Source organism: Sarcophilus harrisii, chromosome 6 (genome assembly GCF_902635505.1).
Source record: "Sarcophilus harrisii chromosome 6, mSarHar1.11, whole genome shotgun sequence".
In the NCBI taxonomy this organism is placed as follows: domain Eukaryota; kingdom Metazoa; phylum Chordata; class Mammalia; order Dasyuromorphia; family Dasyuridae; genus Sarcophilus; species Sarcophilus harrisii.
The window spans coordinates 158,967,824-158,991,897 of NC_045431.1; the positions used below are offsets into that span (position 1 = coordinate 158,967,824).

Sequence of the window (24,074 nt, forward strand, 5' to 3'; positions counted from 1 at the left end):
TCTTTTAATGGAATCTTTCAATTCATTTCAATTCAACAAGAATTTGTTCAGCACCTACTGTGTGTTGAATACTATATTAAATGATGAAGAAATTTCAAAGACAAAAATGAAAATAATCTCTTTCTTCAAAACTCTTAGTTTTGATTGTGGGCACGTTTGAGAGATAGGAAGGTAGAGAGGTAGAGGGGAGTGATTGTATACTCAGTTAAGTAAGAAGAATATATGAAAAGTCAAGAGCGAATTAATAACTGCAGAAATTAGGAAAGGTGGCATTTCAACAGAACTTTGACTGTGAGAAGAAGGGATTTCCAGGTGAAGAGATGAAGGGAAAAGGCTTTTTTTAAGGTATTATGGATGATTTGATTAAAGATACGACGACAAATAAATCATGGCATGTTATATCTAGAGAAACACGTATTGAAGCCAGACTATGAAGGACTTTATAAATATCAAACAGAGGAGTTGGTATTTTATCTTGCCAGAAAAAGAAGGCATTGACTCTTAAGAAGTGGAATGGATATGGAAATATTTTGTATGACCGCACATGTATGATCTATATCAAATTGCTTGCTTACCTTCTCAAAGAAGGAGGAATGAAAAGAGAGAGGAAGAATTTGGAATTCTATTTTTAAAAAATAATGTCAAATTTTGGTTATATGTAGCTGAGAAAAATAAAAATTAAATGTAAAAATTCTTTGATTAGTTGTGTAAAAAAAGAGGAGTTAAATGGTTTAGTAGTTGGAGTCATAGAATTTTGGAGCTGAAAAATATCTTAGAAATTAATCTAGTGCCTTAACTAATCTCATCCATTGTAGTCATCAGAGTCTAAGACATTGTCTTGTTAGCACAGATATATTTATAAAGGGCCTATCATTTGTCTGTTTGAATTAGTAAGATACTGCGAGCAAAAGCAATAGTTATATTTTAATTATATTTTTTGTTTTTACATCAACTTCATTTCCAAGTCTTACTTCCCCAGGGAATATATTTGCTCTCCCCTTAAATTTGGCAAAACAAACCAACACCTCAATCTAGATTAAGGTTATATGCAGTGTTCCAAACCATTATTCCCCAGATCTTCAGGTACATTTGATCCCCTTTTTTGTTAGTGCCAAGCTTGATCATTATAAATATAGAGTTCTGTTTGAGTTTTTGTTGTCATTATTTTCATTAACATTTTTGTAGCTATTGTATATGTTGCTTTTCTGTTTCTGCTCTGAATTAGATCATGTAAATCTTTCCATGTTTCTCTTATATGTATTGGTTATTTCTTATAGCACAGTAATATTTTATTCCATTCATGCATGATAGTTTATTAAGGCATTCCTAATCAATGGGCATTGACTTTACTTTATCCTTGGAAAAACACCAGTACAGCTCTAAAAATCATATAGCCAAATTCACTTGGCTTCATTTGGCTATATGATTTTTTATGAACTTAAATAATGTTCTTTTTGAAAGATATAAATGATATATGTGCTCCATTCCATTCCTATGAGTTCAGTACTTTTCAATCTTCTGGAATTTTCTCTTTCCTCATCAATATGTCATGTTTTCTCCAGGTTCTTTTCAAGTTCCAGCTTAAATTCCTTTCTAGAAGGAGCTTTTCCTGATTTCCCCTTAGGATTAGTGTCTTTGCTCTTTTGACTATCTCCAACTTATCCTATGTACAACTTGTTTGCATGTAGTTATTTGCATTTGCCTGCCCCATGAAATTGTGAGCATTTTCAAAGCTTGACACAGTATCTGGCATAAAGTAAGTATTTAATAAATACTTAATGACTGATAGACTGTGAATATAATGGCATTTTTAAATGAATTGGTATCTTATTGACCACAGCAACTGCACACATTTTGAAAAACATAAAATTTAATTGAGCAGTATGTTGTTGTTGAATTGTTTCAGTCCTGTTTGATTCTTTCTGATCCCATTTGGGATTTCTTGGCAAAGATAGTAGAGTAGTTTTCCATTTTTTTTTTTTTCCAAATCATTTTACAGATGAGGAAAATTGAGGCAAACAAGGTTAAGTGATTTGCCCAGGGTCACCCAGCTAGTAAGTGTCTGAGGGCAAATTTGAATTCATGAAGATGAGTTAAAGGTTGAAAATCCTTAGATTTTTTTGGACTACTGAAAAATAAAAATAAATTTGTTAAGATTTATATAACAAACTCCCCTGTCAATGATAATCAAGTTATCATCTTTGCACTCTGATATCACAATCCTCATTGTGCTTTATAAGGAAATAGAAACAGTCTCTCATGCCTGAAACACTTTCCTTCATCATTTTCACCTTTACAATTTCCTTCAAGTCTGAGCTAAAGTCTTCAAGGAAAGGCTTGCAAAGGAAAGGCTTGGGAAAGGCTCCCCAGGCATACTAATCTTAATGCCTTCCCTCCAAGATTTTTATCTCCAATTTATCCCATACATCTGGTTTGCATGCTGTTTCACCCATTAGATTGTAAGCTCCTTGAAGATAGGGACTGTCTTTTACCTCTTTTTCAATTCCAAGTCCTTGGTTGACTTTGACAACTTACTCTGACAACCCGGTGGTTGGTTGACCAAAGTAACATCACTGTTAGAATCAAGTTACAGTGTGTCCAATTATAGCTGATCAGATCAATATGAGCTCTGCCACAGATTGGATACAAATAATCCCTATGAACATTTGGAGTAGCTTCTCTAACTTTTCACATCTCACATTCTTCTGAGATAATTCAGTACTTCTTTGTGTTTCCTATACTATGCAATCAATTCCAGAGTTCTTAAGAGAGACCTTGAGAGTGCCCTTTTATTTTGACTCCACCTTGTAAGGGCTTAAAAAAATATCCCCAGTCCTTAGGGCAGTGACTGGCACATAACAAATGCTTGTTGACTGATTTAGGAGTGGGTCTAACACTGATTTCTTGTCAGTTCAGGATCAATGTTGGGATGAAATGAGGCACTTGTGCACTGATGGACATTTTTTAAAAAGGGAGTTTTAGCACTAATGTAGCAAGAATATGCTATAAGGATATAGTGACATTTAGTTTCTCTGATTTGGCCCTCTATGCTCTTGCTGTAGAAATATCTTGGGTCAGTTTGGCAGGGTATGGTGATTGACATAATCTTTGGATATCTACTATGCCCTAAGGGCAATAACAAACCCAAAGTAGGAGGGGTCATTTTTGCCCTTGCCGCATCAGTTCAGCCAAAGGTTGGAAACTAGATCCAAGGAGACATAGATTAAGCTTTACCCCAGTCCTGAACCAATCAAGTCTTGTTTTTGCTGCCTTTGGGGAAAAATTTAATCCAACCTAAAGGCAGCTAGATGGAGAACTGGATAGAGAACACTGTGCTGGAGTTAGGAAGATTCATCTTTAAGAGTTCAAATGTGGTCTCATATATTTACTAGTTGTGTGAGCCTCAGCAAGTCACTTCACCCTGTTTGCATTGATTCTTCTTCTTAAAATGAGCTGGAGAAGGAAATGGTAAACCACTCTCCTGCCTTTGCCAAGAAAACTCCAGAGTCATGAAGAGTCAGACATAACTGAAATGACTCAACAACGATAACTTAACCCATGTTGAGGGTAGGGATGGAGGAGGGGGAGAATTCTAATATATTCTAGTCCTATCATAGAGTAGCTGAACTAGAGTGAGCAATACTTTTTGTGGCCCTGACGCTCCTCCTAGTAACAGAGGGTCATCTTTCAAAGTTTGAATTTCTTTTATTAATGCTATCCGAGTCACAGAATACCAGAGTCTCTAAGCAATTAAATATGCTGGTCATCCAAAGCACAATGAAATGTTTCAAGGTGGGCATGAGTAGGCTGGAACATATTAACAGGGAAGATTTGCACAGGAAAAGGAAGGCAAGGGGAATCTTCAGGAAACAGAATAACATAATAGAGAGCTGTTCCCTGAGGCAGGAAGAAAGCAACCCAGTCCTACTCCTGACAGATACTGGTTGTGTAATTTTGGCAAGTTATTGAGCTTCTCAGGGCCTCCATCCAACCTGCCCTTCAAGACTAGAAATTGCAAAGCAGGTACTATTCTATATTTCATTTGGGACTTCCAACAATAAGATCACAATATTCTCTCTCTCTCTCTCTCTCTCTCTCTCTCTCTCTCTCTCTCTCTCTCTCTCTGTCTTTCTTCCCTTCCCACTTCTATTTTTCTGTCTCTGTTTTCCTGTCTCTCTTTCTCTTTTTCTCTCTCCCCCTGTCTGTCTCCTCTGTCTCCCTATATCTTACCTATCTTTCTATCTGTCTGTCTGTCTTTGTATGTCTCTCTGTCTCTGTTTCTGTCTTTCTCCCACCTTATACCTGAACAAGAAAAGAGGTATGATGAGAGAGGGAGAAGAGATGGACAAGCCATGTGTGTCATTATCATCCATTTAATATCAAAAGAGATAGAAAAAGGTTCCTTCGTATTGGGATGGACCCCTTTTGAAAGATTTATAGTTATAGGAAGACAGGGAAAGGCTCATGGGATGAGAATGTATAGATGAGACCTGATCAGGACCCAAACAACAAGACTGCTTGCTCATCCTGTTTCTGCTTATATTTTCTAATTTCTAAAAATCTAAAATAACTCCCATAATAAATTATCAAGAGGATCACTATATGCTACCAAATTTATTTTCATCAGCTAGATTAGAACACCCTCATCAGAAGTATTATTTAATCAAATGCCAAAGGTTTATAAGACTCTATGTAATCCTCTTGACAAATCCTGCTTTACTTAATATTTCCTGACCCTTGATGAAATACAGCCTCTAATATAGCCTTCAGAAAGACAGAATCCCTCCACCACAACTGCTTCCTGCTCAGTTTCCACCACTATTTAAGCAACTTTATGTTGTTATGGCCAATGAAACCCAATGATACATTGGGTTTTTCAGATTTCCTCATTGCAGTGCTTCTGAGTTTGTCCTTCCAATAAAATGTCTTTTGTAGAACAGAGCACAAAGTTAGCTTCTTTAAAACCCTGCTCTATTTTATTAGAATGAATGGGAAATCCAAGTCAAATCAATAGGCACTTACTATGTGCTAAGCCTCAAGAATACACAGAAATACAAAAAATAGGTTCTGCTCTCCAAGAATTCACAGTCTTAACAGAAAAAACATCATACAAATCATTATAAAGAAACAAGATATATAAATAGCCTAACACTGGAAATCATCTTGGGAGAAGGCACCAAGATTGCAACTTTCAGGGTCAAAATATTAATACTGATACAATACTCCATGTTTAGGCACCAATCTGCTAGAAAGTTTTATTTAGTTTAACATTAATCTATACCCAAATCATTTCTACCTTGGAGAGAGACATTCCAAACTGGCATAGTCACCCTTGTCCTTCAGCATGATTGCTAAAGATTATTTTGGGCAATATTTGTAGAAATATTGAACAATGAAAAGATGTCTTATATAGACATTTAAGAACTGAGCAGCCGTATCTCTCTCTCCTTCCTCCTGAGAGATTGTTCTTAAATAGGTCAACAGATAGGTACTGAAGGAGGGACAAGAGTCCCTTACCTTGACTAGAAATCTTGGTTAAATTTCTGCACCTATCACCATCTTTTCTAAGAATTTTGGAAAGGGCATTAGAGAAAAATAGAATTCCTTAACACTTTTTGTTTTATTAAAAATGAGGTTGATTTTAAATTTGTTTTCACAAAACTTTAAAAATTGGATAATTCACAAGGATACACTGTCCTATTTTTTTCTTAATCTGACTTAAAGCATTAGTCAATTCTTCCAGACATTAACTGCCTCACTTCCTTCAAGCTAGTGGGATCCTATCCTAGCCTCAAACGTTAGGGTCACTTTGATTCTGGGCATTTTCACTGGCTTTCCCTGAGGTCTGGATCACTCTCCTCCTCATCTTTATTTCCTGGGTCCCCTAGTTTCCTTCAAGTTTCACCTTCTGCAGGAAGCCTGTCTACCCCCAATTTATCCTTTATATGCAGGGTGTTCCAAACATCTTCTATTAAAGCTTAAAACTGCACCAAGATTTAAGATTTTAGGGACCACCTGTATCTTATTTATATATAATTATTTGCCTGTTGTCTTCCTAAGCTCCTTGACTATAAGCTTTTTGAGGAAAAGGAACTGGGTTTTTTCCCCTTTCTTTGTCTCTCTGTATCTGTATATTGCTTAGTATAACCTGGCACATAGTCGGTGTTTAAGAAATGTTTAGATGATGCTGATGATGACCACAACAACAGATTATCTAAAACTGAAGTGGGTTTACGTGAGGGGAAAGTCTTAGAGCAAAGGCTGGATGCCATATTGTGGGGGAATATCCCTTAGCTTTGAGAAGCAGTGATTCTGGAAAATATAACAAAGTTCAAATATGGAAATTCTTTTGTAATTTATCTGTACTTCTTGGGCAAAGTTCTCCCAGGATATCAATGAGAGTCTTTGACTGTTTAGGTCCTGTGGGTGGCTGCATGAATTCTCAATTTATAGTTAATTATTTGTGCACTCTAAAGACCAGAAAGAATATTCCAGTAGTACCCTTGTGACTTTATAGCTCCCCAAGAACCCGAAGCAGCTGTCCTAAGTGCCTAATGCAGCTCTCCCAAGTGATTACTTTCCCATTGGGAAATCACACAAACAGGGAAATTCAGGTTCATCAGCTCAAAGAGTAGCTGTCCTTGAAGGCTGCTGAAGGCAGGTTGAAGATTAATCCACAAGGGTCTGGGCCCTTCTGAGCTACACATTTACCTCATAGGAGTAGACATATTGCAAGAATCACTGTGTAATGGCAATCAGTCTTCCTATCTCAGTATACATTTTTGTTACCACTCCAACAGATATAGCCACAGAAACTTTACAGTAAAATAATCTTTTCACACTCATGTTTAAAGGTGTTTTCTTCTACACACAATTTGAGTAATAATAATATTTATTATTATTTGCATTAAGATTTGCAAGATGTTTTATGTGCATAGTTTTATTTTATCCTCACAACTACCCTGGGATAACACATGGTGCATTCATAAAATTGATCTACCATTTACCATTATTATTATTCTAATAAATGTTATAGATGCTTATTAAAGCTGATACCTAGGAAAGGCCCATAGTTATTAATGTATGTGATCAGACTTCATTGACTATTCAGTAAAAATATGAATATCAACACTTCTAGGAACAACCCACCAACCTGATTCTTAAAGGTCCCATAAAGTTCATTCTTTTATCTAGTCAAAGGTCTTGTGTCTTCCTCTGATGTGGTTTTCTGACAAATTGTCATCAATCCCAACTGCTCTCAAACAAACGTGATGCCTACATTTCCAATTTTGGGGAAGCCTTTCCTGGCTTCCACACAGGAATAGGCTGATGACTGGGGTACTAAAGTGGGTTTTTATTGTTCTGCTCAAGGGGATTTATAAGTTACATCTAAATTCTTATTGGTGATTAATTAAGCTTATGATAAAAGATGATAAAATCAATCAAAATTACCATTATTAATGTTTTCCAGTATTTGCCAGATTGGGGAATCACATGCATCCTTAGCAATTGATTAGTAGATTTGGGGGATACATGCAGTCAGCAGATTTATCAAATCTGGGGAACACGTTATTAATAGTTGTTTACCAAATTTGGGGGACACATTATTGTCAAACCACACACTTAAGTGTTTATCTTATTATAGGATAAAATATAATTAGTTACAAGATGTAGGCTTAAAATATAGTTACTTATCCTCAGTTAAAAGGTCTGTTCCCACTATCCAGGTGAGGTAGGTACTTTTAATATGACACCCATTTTTACAAATGAGGAAATTGAGATGAGAGAGGTTAAAGAACGTCTAAAATCTCATAGCTAGCAAGTATTTGAGGGAGTCTTCCTGACTACAAATCATATTCCCTTTCCTTCCCCTCCTTTAGGACCACAGGGACCTAGACTTTTTGAGATGGCCAAATGGGAAGATTAACATGACTACTCACAACCCTGTAATTAACTCTAATCCTTCTGATAATATTGAGGACTACCAAGCCTTTGTGTACTGCCCTGCCATTGTACCCTAATGTCCAACAAGTCTTACTATCTGTTTTGTTCCTAGGCCCTCCTGACCTCCTATCACTTGGGCAGTAAAAGAGTGCTATGCCCTTTGGACTAATGAGCCTTTCCATCTACATATTGTTTCTCCTATGGAATTTGTGAACTCCTTGAAAGCAAGAACTGTTTTTTAATTTTTCTATTTGCATTCCCAGCAATTAGTACATAGTAAGCACTTAATAAGTGACTTTTACTTCATTCAAAATGAAAGGGTTAGATGTATAAGTCCTTTGAGTGCAATGCCATAGTACCATACCCGAGTAGTGCTTGTCATGTCTTAGAAGTCTGCAAGTATTTCACCTTGATTTATAATTAATTTTTAAAAATTTTAATAACTTTTTTATTTTTCAAAGTACATATATAGTTTTCAACATTCACACTTGCAAAACCTTGTGTTCCAAATTTTTCTTTCTCCCTCCCCACTTCTTTCTTCCCTTTGACAGCAAGTAATCTAATATAGGTTAAATATATGCATGCAGTTCTTCTATACATATTTCCATATTTATTATTCTGCACAAGAAAAATGAGAACAAAAGGGGAAAAATGAGAAAGAAAAAAGTAAACAACAACGACAACACAGGTGAAAATACTATGTTATGATCCACATTCAATCCCCATAGTTCTCTCTCTAGATGCAGATGGCTCTTTCTATCACAAGATTATTAGAATTGCCCTGCATCATCTCATTGTTGAAAAGAGCCACATCCATTATAGTTGATTATCACATAATCTTGTTGTTGCTGTGTACAATGTTCTCTTGATTCTATTCACTTTACTTCAGCTCATCTAAATCTCTCCAGGCTTTTCTGAAATCAGTCTGCTGATGATTATTTCTTATAGAACAATAATATTCCATTACATTCATATACCGTAACTGTTTCAGCCATTCCTCCACTGATGGGTGTCCACTCAGTTTCCAGTTCTTTGATACTACAAAAAGGGCTGTGACAAACATTTTTTGTACATGTGAGTCATTTTCCCTCTTTTATGATCTTTTTGGGATACAGATTCAGTAAAGACACTGCTGGATCAAAGTTTGATAGTTTAATAGCCCTTTGGACATCGTTCCAAATTGCTCTCCAGGATGGTTGGATCAGTTCACAACTCCACCAACAATGTATTAGTGTCCCAGTTTTCCACGTCCCTTCCAAAATTTATCATGATCTTTTCCTGTCATTTTAGCCAATCTGAAAGGTGTGAAATGGCACTTCAGAGTTGTCTTAATTTGCATTTCTCTAATCAATAATGATTTGGGCATTTAATTTGTTTTTAAAATGGAAAATTTAGATGCTATGTTGAAAAAAGCATCAGTCTTAAAATTGGTAAAAACTTGGCTTTTAAAACTGTCTCTAATACTTAGTAGCCACATGATAAATCAGTTCACTTTTCCAAGCCTCAGTTTCCTCATCTATAAATTGGGGATAATAATATTATTTTTGCTTGTGAAAAGGATCATTGTGAAACAAAGGGTTCTTGTAAGATTGTGTGTAAAAAGCTTTTCTAATCCATATATGTCAGCTATTATTATTCTTGAACCCCATTATATTATCTGGTGTTTAACATCACTTGAAGGTGTTTTGGTTCTTCCTTAATTCTTGCACCATTCTCTGAAGAGGGTAGTTCACCAAAAAGTTAAAAGAAACTGACTTGTGCTAATTGATAGAATGAATCACTCTTTACTTCTTATGCCAGAGTGACTTAGGCTTAGAATAATTAAATATTTGTTTCAATGTTTTTTTGTTTTGTTTTGTTTTGTTTTTGCCAGAGGTGCCTTGAGCAGGTATAATTAAAACCTGCTTGACTTCCAAGGCTTGTAACTGATGACTCAAGCAAAAGAAAATGATTCTTTGTTTAAGTAGTTTGAAGCAAGAGGTATAAACCAATTTGGAAACTCCAGAACTGATTGCTAAGCTTTTGTGGCTCTGTCATTGAGTCATTTTGTGACTTAGGCTTAGCCATGTTTTTTTGTAAAACACAGGAGCTGATTGTCTGGAAATGTCCTGATTTTTAAAAATTTTTTGTCCATTTTGAACTTAAATACAAAGAAGAAAAGAAAAAACATTTCCATATACACAGAAAGCAGATTCAATATGAATTTCCATTTCATACTGTTTACGTTTTTTTAATGTAACAAATTCTGTCATTTTCAAAACTACCCTGCTTTTCTGTGCTTCCTTCTGAATTTTCTTTTATTCTCTGTTATATACTTTTTATTTTTATTTTTTCTATGCCTTGATTTTGAAAGATTCAGAATAATCCTGTTGCTTCCATGTGCTACTATTTTTTCTGCTATCTTGATGATTCTTAGAACAGAGTGAAAAAAGAAGGAAAAAATGCAGAGAAGAAGCCACTTTAGCAATTTGTAGTGATAAAACTTTCGATTCCTGCTTCTCTTTTGTCTCTGTGAAGAGGGAATTTTAACCTGTAGGAAGAACAATGGGCTTGGAATGGAAGGACTTAGATTCCAACCTTGTCCATACTTCTGCCACTTGATCAAGTCTTTACTTCCAACTATCAAGTAACTGATCTTCCATCTTTTCATCTGTAAAATGAAGATTTTAGATTAGATAATCCTTTTCAAATTCCTTTGAGACAAGGATATGCTGATACTTATTTAACAACTGCCTCTGAAAATGTACAATATATTTCCAGTAGCAGAGTCCAGCGTTAGCTTTGTGATCCCATAATCCTTCCTACATAGACATCCAAGAACCTACAGTGGAGAAAAGATCTCTAACAAAGTTCCATGATGTTGTGAGGGAAAAGAAATACTTAGAGGAGAAATCCAAAACTCTGGAGAGGAAATTGTCTTCCATTTTCAAAGAGGAGCAGTGACATCATGAAGAAATGTCTTGGCTTGCTTGTGAACTGGATTTAAGTGAGGCAGAGTTGCCTCACTCTCTCTTTTCAAGGATCATCAAAGTCTAGTAGCAAGGAAAAAATATAGGATGAATTGGTGATGGCCCAGGATGTAGTGAATGATGTCATTGTCTTTCCTAACCCACCAAGCTCTAAGCACTCCATAGGTGCTTTAGCTGCTTCCAAGGCTGTAGGAAAAAATTGTTCTTACCTGCTCATTCTGAGGGAAATCTTCATAAGTTTTGGGCAGATATGCTCTTTAAACAGGGGTCCTCAAACTTTTTAAATAGGGGGCCAGTTCACTGTCCCTCAGACTGTTGGAGGGCCGTACTATAGTAAAAACAAAAACTTTGTTTTGTGAGCCTTTAAATAAAGAAACTTCATAGCTCGGGGTGAGGGGGATAAATGTCCTCAGCTGCTGCATCTGGCCTGCGGGCCGTAGTTTGAGGACCCCTGCCATGCAAGGGTTCCAGACTTGATAGGTGGCCACTAAAGGTAGATGAGCTCCCTGAAAAAGAGCTAGCCCTCCTTGAATATCTCATACCCTCTGCCCTGGGTGTGTGTGTGTGTGTGTGTGCGCGCGCGCGCGCGCGCGCGCGCGGGGCGGGGGGAGGGAGCAAGGAAGGAAGGACTCTGGGCACACTGACTCCCTCCCCACCTACCTCACCTCATTCCTTTTTAGGTACCAAGGACACAGCCAAGCAAACGTCCTAGTCCCTTGGGGAAGCTCTGCCTGAGCACCTCAAGGTTCCCAGCATCCCTGGAGAGGAACTAGACTTTGAAGGGAAGCTAAGGGGAGGGAGAGATCAGATATTTGCTTGAGTTCTGTTGGGAAAAAGCCAGCGTTCCAGTGGCAGGAAATCTGAGGCCAAACTATCTAGTGAGAGAGCTCAGTAGAGAGGGGAGGGGATGAAGGTCATAAATAATAAGTTGCACAGTTAGCAAACTTTCAATATTTTTTTAAAAGGTTTTCTTTGTTATGTGCTTAATTTTTTTTCTTCTTCACTAAGAAATTAAATTTACTAAATATTTATTGTGAACTTTAGATCCTGCTCTGTTTCAGGCAGGTCAAAATTCTGTAGAACAAGTTCTGGCCTAACTATTTATAAAACTAAGAGAACCGCAGCTGAGGCCTGTTCTTCTTGCTCTAGGAGCCTCCCTATCTGGGCCTGCCTGGGCCTGCCCAAGGACTTGACAGCTATAGCAGGAAAAACTTTGTCCCACACAAGATAAACTCAAGTCTTCTTACTTTTGTAATGATTTTTTAATTAAGGAAACCCAATCCATAAAGCCCCCACTAGCTGCAGATTTGGTGAACCAATGGTGGGTTTTTTTTTTATTGTAGCTTTTTATTTACAAGATATATGCATGGGTAATTTTTCAGCACTGATAATTGCAAAATCTTCTGTTTCAATTTTTCCCCTCCTTCCCTCCATCTCCTCCCCCCAGATGGCAGGTAGACCAATACATGTTAAGTATGTTAAAGTATATGTTAAATATAATATATATATATATACACACATATACATACAATTATTTTGCTGCACAAGAAGAATTGGATTTTTAAATAAGATAAAATTAACCTGAGAAGGAAATAAAAAATGCAAGCCGATAAAAACAGAGGGATTGGAAATGCTATGTAGTGGCTCACACTCATTTCCCAGAGTGTGTTCCGGGAACACATGTAGCAGGTTCTATTAATGATTGAACAAATGGAACTGATTTGGTTCATCTCATTGTTGAAGAGAGCCATGATCATCAGGACTGATCATCATACAGTATCGTTGTTGAAGTGTATAATGATCTCCTGCTCCTAATCATTTCACTAAGCATCATTTCATGTAAATCTCTCCAGGCCTTTCTGAAATCTTCCTTCTGGTCATTTCTTACAGAACAATAATATTCCATAATATTCATATACCACAACTTATTCAGCCATTCTCCAAATGATGAGCATCCATTCATTTTCCAGTTAATAGCCACTACAAAGTGGGCTGCCACAAATATTTTTGCACATACTGGTCCCTTTCCCTTCTTTAAGATCTCTTTGGGATATAAGCCCAGTAGTAACATTGCTGAACCAATGTTATTTTAAATATGACCTGCAGAAAGACATAGCTCTCATTCCCTCAATTCCTGGCACTCAAAATACTAGTTCTGTTCTTGTGTGTGCCCATGTGATCTCTCCAGCTACAATGTTAGAGGTCATGTTGAGGTCTAGATTTGGGGTACCTAAATGAAATTAGGGTTTAGTTGAGGTCTAGTGGCAGGTTTGGGGTACAGGAAGTCAAGCAAAGCTCCCCTGCAACCCCCTTGGATTTGGCGCAATGATACGGTGGTAAATGAGGTCTAGAGGTACCGTGAGTCCCCAATAACCTGTTCAATAAATGTTTGATTAGTTTTCAAGGTTTTATACTTGACAACAAAATTATGTAATTGTGAAATTTTTATTTATAAATTTTATAAATTTATACATTTATAAAAATGAGCATTTTCTCTTTCCCACCTTTCTCCCATTGAAAGAAAAGAAAAAACAAAATCTGTGTAATAGTAAAGCAAAACAAATCCTGCCATTAGTTAGACACCTCAATCTTCACCTAAATCCATAATCTCTCTTTCATGAGATAGTAGTATCCTTCACCATCAGTTTTCTGGAATTATGATTGACTGTTACATTGACCAGAATTCCTTAAGTCTTTCAAAACTGTCTTCAAAATATTGTTATTACCACTTGATTCTTCTCCTTTTCTTTAGCATCTTTGAAAAATACTTTTTAATTTAAAACTTAAATAGAAAAAAAAGAAAGGAAAAAAGTCGTGAGCACAGCAGAACATGAGAGAATTTAAAATATGTAACAATGTTTTTCCATTTCAAGAAAGTCTATATGATAGATAGAACACATTGTATTCAGAACTATTCATCTTTGCTTCCTTGTAGCAAGTTTTCTTTTGTTTTGGGCTGTGCACTTTTAAACTTTATTCTTTTTTTCCCTTCTCCCTCATATATGTGTGTGTGTCTATGTGTCTATGTATATGTATAGGGATATGTATGCATACACACAAACATACATTTCCTATCCCTACTAAGTCTTCTACTTTACGTATACCCATTTGCAGCAATTACTTAATGCCCTCCCTCTCCCTAGGATCCCTTTTGTATCCTCTCCCTGAATCCTTTCCCTTCCTCTTTATCTCTTTCCCATTATTCTGCACACCTTATTCCCATATAATCCCTTATAGATTAAATCCCATTAATCTACACAATTTCTATATCCCCAACTTTAACCTGTTCCCTCCCCCTCACTTCTATATAGATTTTAAAAGGTGTGAAGGTGCCTTCTAGGCAAGGAGAGGAAGGGGTATATGTGTGTGTGTGTGTGTGTGTGTGTGTGTGTGTGTGTGTGTATGTATTGTTCCCTTTTTAAGTTATTCCTGATGTAAATAGGATTTCAAAACTAACAGCCTTACTTCCCATCTAATTTCTTCTGTCAGTTTTTGTTCTCACAGTTTTACTTTTTAAAATTACATCCTCAACTGCACTCAGAATTTTCTTTTATACTGCCCAATTACTAATGACAACCTCTCCTATATGCTTTCCTTTTAGGATCTTATTTGATGGTAATTTTTTTTTCTACTTTTTCTTTTCCCTCTTGTTCTATCATGTCAGGACAATTTTCTTGATTTTTTTTTTTTTTTTGTATCATTATGTCTTTTTTTTTTTTTTTTTTTTTTTTTGGTCATAGCTTTCAAGTAGTTTTCTTGATCTGTTCTCCAGATCTATTGTTTTTCTTGTGACATATCTCACATTCTTTTCTATTTTTTCATTCTTTCTATTTTCTTTTATTATTTCTTGGTCTCTCATAATTTCCCTGGCTTCTTGCTTAAATCTGATTTTCAAAGAGTCATTTTCTTCCTTAAGATTCTGGATCTCATTTTCTAGTTGGTTGACTTTCTTTTAATAATCTGTTTTTGTCTTTTTTTTTTTTGTTCTTATTTTTCTTTTTAATTTTCCCCCAACTTCTCTCATTTGATTTTAAAAGTATTTTTTGAGTTCTTCTATGAATTCTTTTTGGGCCAGGTAACCAGTTAACTGGGTAGGAAATGATTTTTTTTACTCAGTATCTTCTCTGAAGTTGAACCACATTCTTCATTATTCCCATAGGAACATTCTCTAGTTGAGTTATTTCTCCTTTGCTTGTTTTTTTGTGTTTTAGTAGCTTGTTATTGTAATCACCTCTGGTTCTGGGATTTAGTGGAAAGTTCCTCTTCTTTCAGCTTTCCTTCTAGGTCAGAGAGAGAGCTGAAGGAAGAGTCCTTGAGTGCTCCCACAGCAAGCAGATTCCCTGCCCTACTTCTTCTACACTCACCAAATATGTGCTGTTGTTTTTGTTGTTGTTTGTTAATGTTTTCCTCTTTTTCTCTGTCTTTAAAAAAATTGTTCTAAAGGATGGCTCTCTGGAAAGAAGAGGGACACAGAAAATTTTTGGTTATTAAAAAAAATCAAAACTTCCTTTTAAAAAATGCTAAAGAAAGAGGATTCTGGGAAGATGGTGATATAAGATCAGAAAATTTCAAGCTTTCCAGATTTCCCCCACAAACAAAACAAAATCACACCTCAGGGCTAACATAGAGAGATGAAAAACAAGACTTGGGGCAAAACAGTGGTCCTCTTAGGACTCTGTCCATGGCCCCTGCCTCAGTTGCACAGCTGGGCCTGGGATCAGCAAAGATTACCTCAATCTTCTGGACTCAAACTCTTGACTTTCCACCCAGAGCCAGCGGTGAAAGTTCCTATGATTTGGGCTGAAGTTATCTCCCAATGCATTTAGCCCTAGGGCTCCTTATTTGCTACTTCTATTGAGCTACCTTGGCCATGGACCAAACCGGCTGTCCTGGGGTCTTTATTCTGATTTTAAGTAGTCCCTGGAGGACCCTAATTCTGCACCAAGTCTTTCACCAAGTTTTTTACCTCTCTATATTAGTTCTGAGGTGCAATTTTGTTTTGTTTGATTGTGGGTAAAATCTGGAGAGCTTGGAATTTTCTGATTTACTCCATTATCTTCCCAGAATCCTCTTTCCTTAGCATCTTTTTATTATTATTATTATTATAGCTTTTTATTTACAAGATATATGCATGGGTAATTTTTCAGCATTGACAGTTGCAAAACCTTTTGTTCTAATTTTTCCCTTCCTTCCCCCCACCCCTTCCCCCAGATGGCAGGTTGACTAATACATATTAAATATGTTATAGTTTATATAACTAAATATAGTTATATAAATAAGTTAAATACAATATATATATACATGTCCATACAGTTATTTTGGTGTACAAAAAGAATCAGACTTTGAAATAGTGTACAATTAATCTGTGAAGGAAATCAAAAATGCAGGTGGACAAAAATACAGGGATTAGGAATTCTATGTAGTGGTTCATAGTCATCTCCCAGAGTTCTTTCGCTAGGTGTAGCTGGTTCAATTCATTACTGCTCTACTGGAACTGATTTGGTTCATCTCATTTCTGAGGATGGCCATGTCCATCAGAATTGATCATCATATAGTATTGTTGTTGAGGTATATAATGATCTCCTGGTCCTCTTATTACCTTTTTTAAAAAAAGTTTTTATTGATAGTTTTTGTTGTACATAACCAAAAATTTCCTGTATTACTCTTATTCCAGAGAGCCATCCTTTAGAACAATTTTTAAAAAGAAAAAGTAAGAAGAGGAAAACAGCAAAATCAATCAATATACTGGGAAAATCTGACTATTTAGCAACCTTTTGTGAAGTTCCTTAGAAAAGAGAAACTAGACACAAGAATAAATGGGAAGATTATGTCTGTTCTAACTCCAACAAAAACAGTTGTATTTCAAAAATCTCTATTTCATTGAGCAAGGTGGGGGAGAGAGAGAGTGTGTGTGTGTGTACTTTGACTTTTGGTTGTTATTCAACAGTTGTGCCATTGTGTACTGAGCATCTGGATGTAGCCAACAGGACCAGTATTTGCCTGGCAGCCTCTTTATCAATTGTGTATGGATCAAGGGTGACCTTTGAACTGCAGCTGCTATAGAGCTGGTGTGAGAAAGCTTGTCAGGGTTAACCATGTCATTTCACCGATGGCATGCCTTACACAGAAAGCCAATCAGTGGCTACAGGCCAAAATTTTTTCATTTAGCATGGGGGAAAAAAGATTTATTATGCTATTGTCCCAAGGCATAGCCTAGCTGAAGTTGGGGAAAAAAGTGCCAGAGGGCATTCAATCAGGCCTTTTCCTGCTTTTTGAAGAATAAGTTTTGAATTCCTAAACTGATTTAAAGTCAACCACTATTTTTCACAGTCCTACCTCCTGGATGCTGGTGTGGTATGAGGAACTAGGGATAAGGATGAGGAATAAGGGGCTTAGGCAATGGACACAAAAGAAACAGCAGATATGTTTCCTCTGCTTCATCAAGAATCTTAGGGAAAGAGGTGGCTTAGTAGATAGAACTGTGAACTTAGAGCCAGAAAGCCCTGAGTTCAATTCCTGACTTAGATGCCAGATGGGGAACCGGGGCAAGTTATTTAGCCTGTTTCTCATGTATGAAATGGAGATAATAATAGCGATCACCTGACTGTAATGTTGTGAGAACCACAAGAAATTTTGTGTGTGTGTGTGTATGTGTAGTTCTTTGCAAACCTTAACACACTTTATAAATTCTAGTTGTTATTATTCTCTTATCTTGTAGAGACCAGAGATGGGAAAAATAGTTAAAAAACAAGGCAAGGAAGCATCTAATCCACTGCTCAAGCAAGTGATAAAGACAATGTTGCAGGCAGAAAGACACATGGAAGTGAAGAAAGAAAAGTAGAATCTCTATTTTTATTTTTAATTTTTAAAAAGATAGAAATTAAGCTTTCTTGTGCTTTTTTTTTCCTTATGTGGATTAACACTGGTGCCCTCACTTCATCTTGATGCCAGTCAAATGTCGTTTATGTTATGAGGAAATCCTGGCTTCTGTGTTACAGTTGGGGTGGGCTGTCTCTCTTTTTCCTTTGATTTTAGTGCTTTATGATATATTACAGTTCACAGTTAAGCAGATTTATGGATTCTATTATCTAGTTTTAATCAAAGTTACCCTTGATAAACGGGCCAGTGCTAAGTAGATTCCCAGAAAGAAACTGGAGTTTAAAGATAATACTAATATTTTAAACACAAAGGCAGAGATGATTCCTTTAGCATGAGCTGGTTAACCACACTGTATATTCAAAACAATGGTTGCTTAATGAGATCTGATGAGAAGGCTTTTTTTAAAATGGAAATTATCTAGATTATTTTAAATGTGGTAATGAATTAATAATCATTAATAACAACATTCCTCTCTCTAAGTGTATAATGATTGTGCTTTGAAGTATTAGATAATGATAAGCCATCCTGGCACTTAAAGTAAGGCACTTAAAAATTAAGTTTTTTTTATTACCCAAAACAGAGTTACCTTAAATTCTTCTAATTTCGGCATGTTTAAATTTGGAAATAGAATTTTCTAACTTGTTTAAAGTTTTTGCAAATTAAATTTCAGTGGTTTTGAACCCATTTGTAAAAAATGTTAAAATGTAATTCTTTCCAATTAGTTTTAAAGGAACATCCAGTTAACATCAGGGAAAATGGAAAGTAACTCATTGGATTTTGCCAAAATTGGATGAAATTTGTTGAATTGGTGAATTGGATGAAAAATGGTTATCATGATTTAGAAAGTACAGCCAAGAAGACATGTTTTCCATTTAATCGTCTATTTCAGTTATGACAACTATTAAAACAGTATCAAATTAAACTGAACTTTAGACATACCTTTGGATCTTATTACTTTTTGATAAGTGTTCAGCCAAGATTTAAAAAAAATAACAAACCATATTAAATCACATTCTCAGAACAAGATGTTTATACTGTTAACAAATGAAACAATATAAAATTATTTAAAATATTGTTTGATCTCTTCATTTTAAAAAAATATCAGTTTTATGTGTCTACTTTTGTAATCAAGAACTAGGCATAGAACCTGGGAGGAGCTAAAAAGGTCCTTGACTCTAGACTCATACAGGTAAACTCAGGTCATTTGGGAGGAAAGCAAAGCCTAGAATGATAGAGGTCAGCTCTTTGCTTACATGCTCTAGCTCTTAAGATACTCATTTTAAGTATAGCAATGAGGTATAAGACAGCTATTTATTTTTTCATATAAAATAATACTTAAAATACAAAATACAAATCAAATTGATAAAATGACTCTTTTAATAATATTCTTGATGTAAATATTTAAAACACTGGACATTTAGTAGGACTATTGAATAAACATCTCATTTTTCACCCCATCTCTCTACTATTCTTGAAGGTTTCTTGAAGTCCATGTCTTCCCACTAGCCAAACCTCTTTTGGGGCCTCTCATCCCTTCATAGTCATCTCTTTAAAAGGGCTTATTTGTAGAAAACTTCCTACTGCTAGTCAGCTTTGTTTGAGGGACCCAGGAGTTTCTGATCTCTTGAATACACAAGGATTACCTCAGGATTACCATTTGGTTATCTCCTTAGTGAACTGAACATAAGTAGAAAATACAGTCAGGTATCCAAGGACCATCCTTAGGCCCCACTTAGGCAGTACATATACTATTCTATATGTGATCAATTTGCCATCTGGTAGAAGTGAAGAGTAGGGAAGAAGCCAGAGAAAGTTCCATATCACATGTTCTGGAAAGAGGAAGAAGCAAGTGAGAGCAGAAGTTAAAAAAAAATCTGTTTAAAAAAAGCTGAGTTAGTAGCTCTTGCTGACTCAGTGGCCAAGTAAACGGTTTGCTTTATTATCTCACAACATCAAGTCCATTAGCACTGAGTTAGAGTATAGTTATGGCTCAATAGAAGGAGTCAGGGAAGTTCAGTTCAACTCCACAAATGTTCCATATATTGAGCTGCAGGAATTTTATGATTACTCACTGTTACAGATGTAAGAGCAGTTTGTTGATGAAATATATAGATATAGAGCAGTTTGGTGATGAAAAAAACAAAGAATAGTTTTGCATAAAGAATTAAATTCAACAGATAACATAAAATGCTGCCTTTTTCAGATACCTGAAAAAATAACAACTTTGTTGTATTTTTTTAAGACAACAAAGATTTATTAGGAGCCTATTATATCATTGTATAAGGATTTACAGATATGAACAAAGGCAAAAAAAGAAAAAAAATTAAGTTCAAGAATATATCCAGCTTAGTTTGTTTTTTAATAGGTCATGAGAATAGTTCTTCAATCAGATAAAGTTCCTTGTGTTGCTTGAATTGGGGACACTAGTCCTTAATATTCTTCCCTCATGTAAAGTCTTGCTTTGTTGCTAAAAGAAAGAAAGGAAGGAAGGAAAGAAAAGAAAATGTGTAAAGAAATACACTTATTGGTTAAGATTTGAGCAATTCAGGTTAGAAATGAAACTGTTTTGAAAATATAAAATTTTAAACCAATTTATAAAAGATGTTGGATAACACCTCATTTGTACATTAAATTTGATGGTTTAAAGCAATTGTATCAAACTCATATAGAAATAGATCTTAGGAGCAGCTAGGTGGCGCAGTGGATGTAGTACCAGCCCTGAAGTCAGGATTACCTGAGTTCAAATCTAGCTTCAGACATTTAACATTTCCTGGCTGTGTGACCCTGGGCAAGTCACTTAACCCCAATTGGCTCTGCCAAAAAAAAAAAAAAAAAAAAAAGAAAGAAAGGATAAAAGAGAAATAGATCTTACTATATTGTATATGTATAAGGAACCCTGCTGGGTGCGGGGTTGCATATTTCACATCTTTCCCTTAAAAATTCATAGAAAGAAACAGCTAAGGAATGAAGTACTAGGTCTAGAATCAATACTACTGGAGTCTGGCCTGACCTAGTAGTCGTGTATCCTTGGCCTCTCCCTCAATTTCCCCTCAAAATGGGGATAATAATAGCACCTATTTCCCCAGGGTTGCTGTGAGAATCAAGAGATAATATTTGTAAAGCACTATATGCAATGTCTGGAACTTAATAGAAGCTTTATGCAATTTTTCCCCTTTCCCATTAAGAATTGACAATATAAGTATGAAGAAAAACCATTTCAAGGACTATTTTGAGAGCTGGTGGGTACCATAAGACATTATGAACCCTCAGTTCATTTGCAAGCAACTATTTTAAGACTTAGGAGAGTAAAAGTCCAAAAAAAAAAAAAAAGAAAAATCATACAACTTATTTGGAGTTGAGAGGTGATTCAATAAAAGATTGTTGATTTCATAGGGGAAATTTGGTATATTGCTGGTTCTAGGAGGGTCTGATTTAAGCTACTGGAAGTATTGGGACCAAGACTGAGAGTCTGATAAAAAAGAGTCTGATGATGAAAAGGAGAAGATGATTCTGCAAGGAGTAAAAAAAAAGAAAAGAAAAAAGAAATGAAATCAGTTGCACACTGGCTAAAGAAAATAATAGCTGGACTAGTAGGCTGACCATGAGGCTTTGGCTCCTCTTGATTGGGTGAAAAAGATTGAAGTCCCAATTATTGCCCTTCAGCGCCACCTAGACTTGAGATGGAAAAATTGAAAAGAGAAAGGTTTTTGCAGTGTTTCATTTTTTGGAAGAGATGCTGAGGTAGAATTGGATGGTGTAGAATCTTTGGAGAGAAAGCTGGCTAGATTTTCTTACTTTGCTCAAGGAGTCAAGCGAGGTACTTGACTGGGAGTTCTGTTTGCTAAAATCTGATTTTATTACTTGTTCATCCTTTAATTCATAAGCCTAGCCTTTCTCTTTGACAAGAGCACTTAGAACACAAACTGATGCAAAGTGAAATGAGAAGAGCCAGGATAACATTGTACACAGTAACTGTGACATTACATGGGAATCAACTGTTGTTGTTTGTACTTTGTTCTGGAAGAGGATCACATTGGGAAGGTGATACCATGACTTATGAATGAATCAGATTTAAGTGAGTGAGGGCAATGCAAAGTCTCTTCTGGATGACTGGAGATGGTCAGGGAAGCAGTGGAATAAACAAGATATAAGAATAAACAAAATACAAAACTGGAGTGCTCAGCTTTTGGTGCTTCAAAGTAGGAGAGAAGTGAAATCCTTCCTTGCAAAGAAATTGTGCTTGAGATGAGGTCTTCCATGTTAGGTGTGTTTAGCCAAGGAATTGATAAAAATTAACTCCTTAAACAAGCAGGAAAAAGGCTCACATAATGGATATCAGTTTAGTTCCCTAGTCCCACCTTCTAAAGGTAATCCAATCAGAAATCCAAGTTGTGTCAAGACCTTGGGGCTAAATGTTCCCTATAAAATAATTTCTGGCCTTTGGCTTTGCTGCTGTCTTCCTTTGAGTCATCCGGCCACAGAACTTTGCCTCTGTGTCCCATGCCATATGGTATCTTCCCTAATTCCACTATGCTTGTCAACCCCACTTCTCCTCCTTATGGCTAACTAACATTTTTAGGGTGCTAAGACCCTTTAGGATTAGCCTGCCAGCTAAGGGCATGCCTCAACCTCATGGGGTGCTCCTTTTCTACTGGGTAATTGTGAGTTCTACTGAAGAACTTATCTTTCTCCCATTCTATTTAGAATTTACCATTCCCAGTGTCTATTGTATCCCTTCATTTTGTTTGTAACCTGTTCCCCTAAATAAATCTACCTTTTGCCAAAGAGAACAACCATTGTAAATTCTTCACAACTTTTGGTGCCTGCCATCATTGGGTGACAAACTCCAAACCATAGATCACATCACCTGGGTGAAAGAAAGGCTGAGGATAGCTAAGTGATTTGCCTAGGACCACAGAGCTATTGAATGCTGGACGATCACCTATGAGTCTTAGCTACTTAGAGCAAGGCAAGATCCTGTAATGAAAAACGCCATCCACCTTCTGAGAGAGAACCAAGTGATGAATTCTGAATGTAGACTGAAAGATTTAAAAAAACCCAACTTTACTTTTATTGTTTTGTTTGTGTTTTCTTTTGCAAAATGGCTAATATGAATAAATATCTTTTGCATGATTTTACAAAATAACACCAAATTGCTTTCCTTTTCAAGGATGGGGAAGGGGCACAAGGAAGGGAAAGAATTTGAAATTCAAAAATTTTTTTAATGTTAAAATTTTTTACGTTTTTGAGAAATACTTACAATTTTGAGTAAAATATTTAAACAAAATATTTAAAAAGAGGAATTATTCAACTACATAGCTTAGAAATATAACCTTCCCACTCACAGCTGCTTTGTTTGCATCCCAGAAATTTATGTTGTCTTTCTCATTGGTGCCCACTAATGAGGTGGCACAAATATGTTCTGAAAGAACTGAGTTCAAATTCTACCTCAGAAGCTTATTGACTGTATGGCCCAAGTGTAGGGTAAGCAGGTGGATAGAACGCCAACCTTAGAGTTTGGAATCCCTGAATTCAAATCTAGCCTTTGGATACTTACTAATTGAATGACATTGGGCAGTAATTTCTCTTAACCTTGTTTGCCTCAGTTCCTTATTTATAAAATGAACTGGAAAAGAAAATGACAAACCACTCTTGTCTTGCCAAGAAAATCCCAAACAGTTTCAGGTAGAATTGGATAAGACTGAAATGACTGAACAACAGGACCCTGGTGTAGGGGATGAAGAACTGGATTGAGGTCTCTTGATTGTTTGACAGCTATATCCCAGGCTAGTCTGTTAACCTCTCTCAGCCTCAGTTTCTTTATCTGTAAAATAATAACAGCAACACTGTGAGAACCAAAAAGTAAATAACATATAAAGTGCTGGGCAGATCTCATTGTTGTCATTTCTTTGATGAAATTGTCACTTGTTTATAATTTGTTCTCTGATTCACCAATTCTTTTGAATTAGTCTCTTTTTAAGTTCTAGTCTTTTTTTCAAAGGGACTTATTTTTCTTTTTTTTTTTTTTTTCAATTACAAGCCAAGTAAAACTCACAGTAAATGAATGGATAAATATTTAGAAAAATATGAAATTCCCAGATTAACAGAACAGAGAATAGAAAATGTAAATACCTGAATCTCAGGAAAAGAAATTGGTAGGACATCCTGGTGAACAGTGCAACCCTTTTTCCAACCCCTATTGGCTGCTGACTGACTTTTGGTCCACTCCAGAAGGAGTTTTCTCGCTCCTTTTCAGATATTTGCTTGGCTTTATAGGGAGAA

General features: G+C 36.0%; 1 protein-coding gene across 1 annotated transcript in view; it reads left to right on the top strand.

Moving 5' to 3' along the window:
- Positions 1–24,074, top strand: part of SCARB2 (scavenger receptor class B member 2) — an 83,762-nt gene that overhangs the window by 13,184 nt on the left and 46,504 nt on the right. The window lies entirely within an intron of this gene.